The sequence below is a fragment of the Narcine bancroftii genome, chromosome 8 (genome assembly GCF_036971445.1).
Source record: "Narcine bancroftii isolate sNarBan1 chromosome 8, sNarBan1.hap1, whole genome shotgun sequence".
Classification (NCBI taxonomy): domain Eukaryota; kingdom Metazoa; phylum Chordata; class Chondrichthyes; order Torpediniformes; family Narcinidae; genus Narcine; species Narcine bancroftii.
The window spans coordinates 95,846,601-95,857,511 of NC_091476.1; the positions used below are offsets into that span (position 1 = coordinate 95,846,601).

The window sequence follows — 10,911 nt, forward strand, 5'->3', positions numbered from 1 at the left end:
AACGTTTTTCAATTTTGACTGGATCAAAAGTCTAGTGAGGGCATGTCCCATTGCTGTCATCTGACCTTCAATCAATTCAATGTATTGATTAGAGTTAAACAGGAAAGTCTGCAGATGTGGTGATTGTAGTGCAATACACATATGTTCTGAAGAAACTCAGCAGATCATCCCATGTCCATGTAAAGCAACATTTCAGGCCTGAGCCCCTTGTCAAGGCATGAGCAGAAAGCAGGCAGGCACCAGAATTTCTACACCCTCCATCCCCCATACTAAAAGTCTCAAAACCCTTTGTTTCTTCCTGAACAACAAACCCAACCAGTTCCCTACCATTACCACCATCCTCTCCCTGGCAGAATTTGTTTTCACCCTCAATAAAAACAAAAAAAAAAAAAATTGCTGGAGGAACTCAACAGTGATCATTGGAGGTAAACTTGTAAAAGGGTCTGACTTCTTCTTCAAGTTATGAGCAAAAAGCAGGCAGGTGCCTGTATATTAAAAAAAAGCTGGAAAGAAAGAGCAAGGAGAACAGCACAGGCTGACATCTCCTTCAACATCCCAGTTTCTCCAAGGCAAAGTGATGGGCATGAGGAAAAGCATGGATCCCAGCTTTGCCGTCCTTTTTGATGTCAATGCGGAGCATCCCATGCTAGAAGCCTTCATGGGCAAAGCTCATCAACTCTTTCTTCCTCTCAATTCCTTCATCTCTGTTACATCTGCTCCCAGGATGAAATCTTCCATTCCAGAACATCTGAGATGTCCTCCACCTTCAAAAAAAAGTGACGCCTCCACTCCCATTAAGTCAGCCTTTATTAGCATCTCCTCCATTTCTCATATCTGCCCTGGTCCCCTCCATGGAAAGGATACTCCATGCCCTCACCCATTCGACCAGCCTGCGCATCAAACATTTAACCTCTGTAATTTCTGCCACCTATAATGTGACCCCACCACCAGACACATCTTTGGCACTCTGATTTCCACAGGGACTATTCCCTTCTAGGCTCCCTCATCCACTAATCTCTTCCCACTACTTTCCCCTCAGTACTGTCCCCTGAGACAACAGGAAATGCTACACATGTGCCCATACCTCCTCTCTCACTACCATTCAGGGCCCCAAACAGTCCTTCCAAGTGATGTAACGCCATTTGTGAATCTGCAGGAGTCCTTTATTACATCCAGTTCTCTTCTCAACATCAGAGAAAATGGACACAGACTGGGGGATCGTTTTGTTGTGCACCTTCACTCTGTCTGCTGCAATAGTGGGAATTTCCCGGTGGCCAACAATTTTAATTCTGTATCACAGTTCCACACTGACATGTCTGTCCATGACCTCATTTACTGCCAAACCAAGGCCACTAGCAAACTGGAGTAAAAACACTTCATATTACATTTGGGCACAGTCCAACCAGATGCCACTGAGATCAACTTCTCTGGTTTTTGTTAGTCTCTCTCTGTGCTTATCTTGACTCCTTTCCTCCATCTCCCTTCCCTCTCTATTCAGAGAGCTCCCTCTCCCCCATCACTTCTCAGGATTTTGTTCTTTTCAGCCCTCCCATCCATATCCACTTGATCTATTGGCCTTTGTTCTTCCCCCTGCACCTTCTCCCCCTCCCCACATGCCTTCTTCCCCCCACCTCCACCCCCCAGCCAAAGCACTCACCATTTTATTTAGGTTGCCTGCTCATAGCTTAACGAAGGGCTCAGGCCCAAAATGTTGGTTTTGTGCCTTTGGGTCCGATAGACACTGTGTGACCTGCTGCTGAGTTTCTCCAACACTCTTGTGTATTATACAAATGTATTGATTACCATTATTGCACACACAATGAGCTTCACTTTTTCATGAAAAATATTGTTCAGTTGCAAATAAAAGTGAAAAAAAAGTGCACACAATGAGACCTTCTATTTTCTCATGCGCGCCTGCCTGTGAAACTTCAAGGAAACAGCAAAGATATTTTTTTTCCTGCAAAACTTTACTCCAGAGCCAGATTTAATGCAAGGTAAGCAAAAAACTCCTGGGGATGATTGACAGCAATTGAGTTTGGTCTGAAAGGTTGTCGTTCAATGGATTTCAAAAATGAAACCTTATGAATTAATCTCAATCAAATGCAACCCAAGTGTAGTAGACATGAACTTTACTGGCTGAAGGATGATTCGAATAATCCATGCAGTTGTTGGGGATTGATGGAAATTCTAATAATATTGATTTGGATTAAGGAGAAAAAGCCCAATGTCGTATTATTGCATGTCATTATCACCACTATCACAAGCAGGTTTGAATCTTGCTGCACAAAAATATTAAAAAGAAAGATCTGTGACAGAAATTGAAGCATGCCTGTCCTTTCAGACCAATGGGTTTCAAACTTTTTCTTTCCACTCACATACCACTTTCAGTAATTCCTATGGCATCGGTGGTGCTCTGTGATTAGTAACGATTGCTTAAGGTGGTATGTGCATGAGGGAAAAAAATGTTGAGACCCACTTCTCTAGAACCAATTATTACTGAAATATTTTGCTTGAGAAAAGTTGTCATTGGCCTATTTCCTTTGGAGTTATGAAACCGTGCACATAACGAGTCAATGATGTACGATTCAAACAGTGGTTTTCAAACTTTTTCTTTCCCCTCACATACCACCTTAAGCAATCCCTTACTAATCACAGACCACATATGGCATAGGGAATGCTTAAAGTGGTATGTGAGGGAAAAGAAAAAGGATGAAATCCACTGTTTTAGCTCCACAAGTTTGTTTTTTTGGGCGCTCAATTGTGTTTAACTCACTGTCTTACATCACAATCCCATTTGTAATTTTTTGATATAAACTTAAAACAAAAATCTTGTATGTAAATTGGAAGAAAGCTAACGTGTGTTCGCTTACTGAACGTGGATAAATGATAACTATGCATACATATATAATGAGGTGATTATAATTGAACAACGAGACAAAATAGGTGATGAAACAAATTGGCACACAAAGCATTTCAAAGCAAGTCTGCAAGGAGGCCAATTAGAGAAGTGGTTGAAATTCAGGGCAATTGTCAATTGAGAACAGAAATGCTGCGAATAATTATTTGTAATTGAATTGATTAATTAGCAAGTCAGCAGACTGAACGAAGACCATTAATTAAGGACATGTGCCTTCCAACTTCCAACAATGTTGCTTATGGCGCCATATTTAGGTTGCACCTGAGTATTCTTTAGAAATTGATGACTACTCATTTTGATTATGATTGGATGAGGGATTTTCTTCAACTTCCAACCTGTTATTTTGAGGTATTATTCAAAGCATAGATAAGTGTACAATTAAGCATCTGCTGAAGCAGGAAAATTATAGTATTTTAAGCATAAAATAGCTTCAAATTCATACAGCATGGTTAGTGTGCCCGTTAGTGTAAAGCTGTAACAGTGCCAGTGATTGGAGTTTGAATCCGGTGCTGTCTGTATGGAGTTTGTCCATTCTCCCCATGTCCATATGGGTTTCCTCCAGGCACTTCGGATCCCTCCCACTGATCAAGACGTACAGGATGGTAGGTCAGTTGGGTGTAATTGGACAGTATGGGCTCGTGGGCTAAAAGGCCCTGTTATGTCTAAAATTAAAAAAATTAAAGCTAACAGAAAAGTGTCATCCATTGCAGATTATATATATATATATATATATATTTCAAATAACTTAGCAAAGAGTTGGTTCACTGAAATGTCCACCTGTTGCTCTGTAGGCAGCAACATTAAGCAAAGAGCTTGCTCCCAAATAGATGATGAACATCTATTTGAGGTTAGCAGTACTCCTTGGCCAAACAATATTGAGTGTCCCCAAGACCCCTTCTCTAGCCCAAAAAACACACCCACCTTCCCAATGTTGCTTCCGTTTAGGCCAGGGCATGCCTTCAGATAGCAAGGCATTAAGCTCGGAAACTCCCTTTGTATCTTCATCGCTTCAACCAGAATTTCTCAAATCCCCTTCCTCTTTAATTAAGTCTATAATAATGATCCTGTGGAAAATTTTTGGACAAGTTTTCATGTTAAATGCACACTAATTCAAACTATTGTTGTGTGCATGTTTTTAAACTCGCACACAATACCCAGCAAGAACAACTTGTGGGTTGGTAATGTGGTAAAAATCTCATCCCTGAATACTTTGCAGTTATTGGTTTCCCAAGTGTCTTCATTATTTAGCTTCAGCAGAGACCATCTGGTCCTGCCAGCAGTGCCCACATCCCCAGAATTAATATTTCAGTGAATTCGGAATTGCTTTGTCCTGGTGGGTTTTGCAGTTGATGTCAGACAAAGGTACTCTTTAACAGAGCAGATTAATAAACAGTATATCTTTTGAAAGCAGACCAATTTGTTATTTGGGATAAATTGAACCGCAATGCATAAAAGCCCATGAGAAGATGCAGAATTTAAAACAACAAAGTAGCTGAATATTTATGTGTTTGACAGAATTATACTCTTTACATTGCAAAAAGAAATCTCGGCCTATTGAAAATTAGTCGATCCAAACATTATTTTGTTCAAAAATTCTTTGCAAGTATTTTTCATTTCCATTTTCAGAACTGCACAGTAAAACCTCTGCTAGGAGAAAGAACGACATTGTGATTTTAATGTGGTAAAAATGCCATATGGAGGATTGTACCTCACTGGTGAAGTTTGCAGTGTAATATACTGCAAATGCAGGAGAGTTACAAGAACGTTCGGCAATCTTGCACATCTCAAATGAATTTAATATTCTTCCTAGTGCTGGTTATGACTACTGATTTTTTTTTCCTCCATGTAATGAACAACAATAAGTGACAGTTAATGTCAATGAATCACCAGCCTTGCACTTAGTTTCTTAACAGGCTTTTCATTTTGACAGATGGTGCAGTTTTAAATGATATAACCAGTGTCATGTGATAGCTAATTGTCTATTTCAAAGGAAATTAATCTGCAATTTAACTTTTATTTTAATATTAATATATTATTGTGCACACACCCTGGTTGATGTAGTATATTGTGGCTTTTTATCATCAAGTCAGTGAAAAGTATGCCTCCTATCATGTCCATTATAATTCTTTAGCAGGCTGAATACTGTTTACAAATGGATCAAACCATTGCATTTTGCTTCATTCTGGTGACGTGCTCTAATGCCACTAATTTCTCCTTGGCTACCAGACATCCCAATTGGTCATGTTAATAAATATCCTATAGCTCTATTGGTTCACAAAAGAGCAAGTGGGAATGTCCGATTTTGCTCTTTACCTGAAATTTGCATTCTCAACCCGGACCAGGAGCTACTCACTTTTCTACAGGCCCTTGCAATTCAGAAAGATTTGAATATGGCTGAATTACTGATGAATTGTGATGATCAGCAATCTGAAATGGGTTCTGGTCCTTCCTGAGAGAGGAGTTAATGTTCTCCATGATCAATATCATCATGGTAGACCTCAGTGCCACTGGTCAATAGTCATTGAGGCACACCACCTTGCAACTGGGCACTGGAATGCCCTTTTGAAACAGATGGGGAATTTCTGACTGCCATTTGCAAAGACTCCAATCAGTTGGATTGCACAGGTAGTAAAGATCCAGCCAGGTACACCATCTGGGCCAGACGCTTTCCGAAGATCCATCCTCCTGAAGGTTCTGTTCACTTAAGAGTCTGGGAGCACAAAGTCACCGGGTCATGTGATTTCATTTCCAGGATTCCATTCAATTATATCTGGAACCAGTTACAATGCCCGAAGCAAAGCTGTAATAGCAATGGGTAGCACCAGTACAAAAGTAAATATCAGCAAGATGGGAATATCATGTAAAAATAAAAAGCACCTGAAATCAGAGAGTACTTGTAAAAAGAGAAACAGGGGCTTATACTTCAACCATCAGTTTGTTGCAGATACCCATCCAATTGGCATATGTTCAAGTTCAAGCAGATTCAGATTTATTGTCAGCGTGCATACGTAAAACCACATACGACACAAAGATTCCTTTTTCCTGCAGGCAAGGTAGAATGACAACTAATTAGAAGTGCAACAAAAAATGTACACAGCGTAAACATGTAACCAAGTAAAAGATAACAAATGTAAATAAACTGTGCAATAAAGAAAATCAATAAAGTGTATCAGTAAGAGTCCCTAAATGAGTCCCTGATTGAGTTTGTCATTGAAAGGTCTGATGGTGGAGGGGTGCCAACTGTTCCTGAACCTGGTGATGAGAGTCTTGTGGCACCTCATTCCTTATGGCAGCAGCGAGAACAGAGCGTGTGCTGGGTGATGTGGGTCTTTGATGATTGCTGCTGCCCTCTGAGGCAGTGTTCCTTGTAGATGTACTGAAGAGTGGGGAGGGTTTTGCATTTGATGTCCTGGGCTGTGTCCACTACCTTTGGAGGGCTTTGTGCTCAGGGGTATGGGTGTCCCCATACGAGACCGTGATGCAGCCGGTCGGCACACTTTCCACCACACATCTGTAGAAATTTGCCAGGAATTCTGGTGTCATACCAAATCTCTACAAACTCCTGAGGAAGTAGAGGCACTGACGGACTTTCTTCATGATGCCATCTGTGTGTTGGGTCCAAGAAAGATCCTCTGAGATAGTGACTTCCAAGAACCTAAATTTGATCATCTTTTCCATCACTGATTCCCCAATGATAATTGAATTGTATACATATAGCTTTCATTTCCTGACATCACATGATACCTTGTACACTGAGAAAGGTTATTCTGTGAGCAAACTTACAGGTCAATGCTAATATTCACAGCTGTACAAATTGGAAAAGATACAGAGTAGCGAATGGCAATATAAAAGAAAATCCATACAAAGCATGGGCTGCATAAGAAGACTGTTGTGGGGTTCATTCAGGACCATAGTGTTGGTGGGAAAGAGAGCATCTTTTGGATCGGAGGGTCCTTCAGTTTGTTAGCTACTTTTCATGGGCAGCAAGATATGTAGATGGAGTCAATATTCTGAGGTGCAATCACCATCTTCAGCTTCTTCTATTCTTGAACAGAGCAGCTCCCATTCCACACTGCGAACATCTAGTAAAGTATGCTTTAGATCAGCAGTTTTTGGGCTTTTTCTTTCTACTTACATACCACTTTAAGTAATCCCTATGCCAGAGGTGCTCTGTGATTTGTAAGGGATTGCTTAAGATGGTATGTGAGTGGGAAGAGAAGGTTGAGAATCACTGCTCTAGACCCAATTGTTATTGAAATATTTTGCTCGAAAATAAATTGTCATTGGCCCATTTCCTTTGGAGTTATGAAACCGTGCACATAATGATTTAAAACAGTAGTTTTCAAACTTTTTCTTTCCACTTACATACCATTTTAAGCAATCACAGAGCACCTATGGCATAGGGAATATTTAAAGTGGTACGTGAGTGTAAAGAAAAAGGTTGAGAAACATTGCTTTAGATGGTGTACCTGTAATGTCTTCTAGTGAACATTGTTTAGCCCTGCAAGAGTAAGTCTAGCTTTTTATATTAGGATAGGCAATAAACTGTGGCCTTGCTGACGATGTTCACATTCCGGGAATGAATATAAAGTAAACTTCAGTGCCTTTCGTGAGGAGCTGGGAACAATGAAAATAGTTGGGTGGAATGACATTACCTGAAATAATGGGTGCAGATCTGTCCAATTGTTGACTGAGAAACTACCAGCACTTTGCATAGTGCCATAGAATTCTGGAAAGTGTTGGAAGTCAGATGTTCAAACATGTTAAACAGGGAAGTCTGCACATGCTGTGATTGTAGTGCAAATCACAAAATTGCTGGAGAAAACCATTAGATGGTACAGTACCAAAAGGAAGTAAAGGATGACCAATGTTTTGGATCTTCGCCCTGTGTTATTATGTGTGTAAATAATTACTACATTTCCCAGCATGCAATGCACATGATTGGGTGGAATCCACAAGTAGAATATAATGAGAGTCATATGGGTTGAAGACAGTTGGAAGTCATTGGAGCAACACAAGGAAAATAAAGTCAGATAAGAGTTAAAATCAAGTAAAGTCATTCTTGAAAGAACCTACATAACATTATGTCAGAAGTGGGATGAGTGAGTATGGATAAAAACAGTTCTTATGCGTGGATAAGTTATGTCCTCCCACACGGATGTAATTTACCGGCAATCTAGCCAATAATTGGAAACGCTTCAAACAGCGATTCAACATTTATTTAGATGCTACTGGAGTGGGAGAGACCAATGGAAAAAAGGAAAGCGACTATATTTTTGCAAGATGATGGGTAAAGGTGCCATAGACATCTATCACAGTTTTCAAATTGATGAGGCAGCTTTCACGGTGGACGCTCTGATGACATGATTTGAGGAGTATTGTGTCCCAAGTAAAAACATCACAAATGAGAAATTCCAAGTTTTTCTCCCATGAAAAGAAACAAGGTATGAGGTTTGACCAATACTTCGCCGAGTTTCACACACTGAGTAAGTCCTGTGAATTTGGCGATTTGAAAAATTCACGCATTAAAGACAGAATAGTTTGCGGAATTACAGATAATGGACATAGACTGTTCCGTGAAAAAGATTTGACACAGGAAAAGGCTGTGAATGTGTCTAGGGTAGCAGAGACCTCACAAGCACAAGCTCAGGAGCTACACTAGATAGATACAACAGTTAAGGAGCTGCACAGGATAGACACAACAGTGCAGGCAATGAAAACAGATAAGCAGAGCACCAGGAGTTTCCCAAAACAAGCACAAAACAAAGTGGAAAGCTTAAACAGCAATTGAAGCAGGTGCAGAGGTAGATATATTCCAAAGATGTGCCCTGCCTATGGAAAGTCCTGCAAAGCAGGTGATACCAAGAGAAAGGTATACACAGTGATCGAAGAAATGGAAGAATTCTTTGTGGATTCACTACAGACTGTTGTGGATAATTTTGAAACGAAAGCAACTGAGCTGTCAAGAGCTGTTGAGGAGCTTCATAATCTAGTGAAGCAGGCAAATGAAGCTCATAAAGTAACAAAAGATCGTCTGACTGAGATCTCTAAAACCAGAGCAGTCACTGAACTAAATGAAAGGATTATCAAATTTGCAAAGAATTTGGAAAATGCAAACCATCTTCTTTCAACTGCAAAACTATCAGACGCCACACTGTCAGAAGAACTGGGAGCTACGTCGCCCTCTGCAGCAGATTGTGAAGGCCGTAATGAAGCTCACAGACTTGTATAATGGATATGTTGAAGCCCAGGATCAATTGCTATTGGCAAAACAGGAAAATAAAAGAGTGAATAAATATTTGAATGAAATTGTGAAAGAACTGGAGATGAAAGCTCTGCTTCTGAGGTGCCAGCGTGCAGAATATGAAAGTATGCAAAAATCTGTGGCGAATCTCTCAGCTAAATTAGAAGATACCAGGAAGGAAATTTCCCATTTACAAAAATGTACTGACGAGGCAAATAAGCATGCTTCATTTCTCAACAGGGAAAATCAGAAATACAAAATGCAAGTGTCAGATCTTTCACAGTAGAATAAGGTGCTTTTGATGGCTCTAGAAGATGCATGAGGAAATCATATTTTACGTGAAGATGAAGTTAGTTCTGCTGACATCAGCAGTTCCCCTGAAGTGTCTTCACAACATCTGGTGACCGATCATAATGGTGAGGAACTGCAGTGGCAAAATCAAAAGCTGCTGGTGACAGTTCGTGAACTTTGCTGATAAACAGAAAAAGGAAGAGCAGGAAGAAAAATGTCTTCATGGATTCCTGAACTTCAGCTGAATCTTGCAGATGCCCTGAATGAACTTGAACAATTTCATGAAGCCGGAAGCCATCAGATGCAACTTGTGGGATCTATTGTCCTACAGTGAAGTCAAGAAACAGCTTGAAATGGAGTCTGATCTTCATCAAAGACAAAAGAGAGTGGACATATAATGTAAATATTTTGATATGTAGACATAGTGTCGTGTTTTGTTTTATTTTAAAGGAGAAAGATGTGTGTAAATAAGAACTGCATTTCCCAGCCTGCAATGCACGTGGTTGCGCAGAATCCAGAAGTAGAATATGATGGGAGTTGGTTGAATTCGCTTGAAGAAAATAAAGTTATTTAAGTGTTAATCCCACACAAGGTTGTTCTTCTTAAAAAGAACAAACATAACAAGCCCTACACCAAGGTGTGAGTATAAAGCAGGCATACACCTGTATAAAATGGTGGGGGAGGAAAGAAGAGGCTGGGAAGGAGGAAGGGGGTGGAGGAAGAGTACAAGTTAACATAAGAGTTCATATTTGGATATGGGGGTATGGTGATGCAACCACAACACTAGCTGCACACCTACTGGCCTACTGCAGGGGGAAACCACTGTACTTGTTGGTAGGCAACCTGGGAGGCTGGCCCCACATGGCAAGCTGTCAATCATCGGCCTGTATATAGGCTCGAGCCTGACCTTCCTGGTGTCATTTGAACATGTGGAGCAAGCAAAAGTCAGCTGGGCAGACTGGAGCAAGCAAAGATATTATGATTGGTGGGTACAGAATTTGAGCTGATTAAAGGCTGTAGTACAGTCTTCTCACGTTTTCTGTTTGCTTGCTGCACCACAGCGCATCACAGGGTGTGAGGGTAGAAGATAAAAAACTGAGAAATAATATGGAAAAGGGGGTAGCTCTGAAAGCAGATGAGAGGGAAGGGATGGGGATCTGGAAGAAAGGGGACAGGGGGATAGGGAATGAGGGAGACTTGGGGGAGAAGTTTTACAGAAACTGGAGAGGATGATATTAATGCTGTCTGGTTGGAGAGTGACCTCTGCTTTTGCGCTGGGCTCCACTGATTCCGGGAGCATTCTGTATGTTGCTGAGCCGAGGGGTTCACTACAATTCCTGTGCATTCTTTCAGATTTGTACCCTTCTCAGTGCATCAGGTCAGTCACTTTAACGCAAATATCTTTGCTTAGTTTAAATTACTGAAATGTATATTTATGTTTTAATTGATTAATATATCT

At 40.5% G+C, this 10,911-nt stretch overlaps 1 pseudogene; it reads left to right on the forward strand.

Moving 5' to 3' along the window:
- The first annotated feature begins 8,738 nt into the window (after positions 1-8,738).
- LOC138742095 (nucleoprotein TPR-like) lies at positions 8,739-9,786 on the forward strand (annotated as a pseudogene).
- Positions 9,787-10,911: the final 1,125 nt, after the last annotated feature.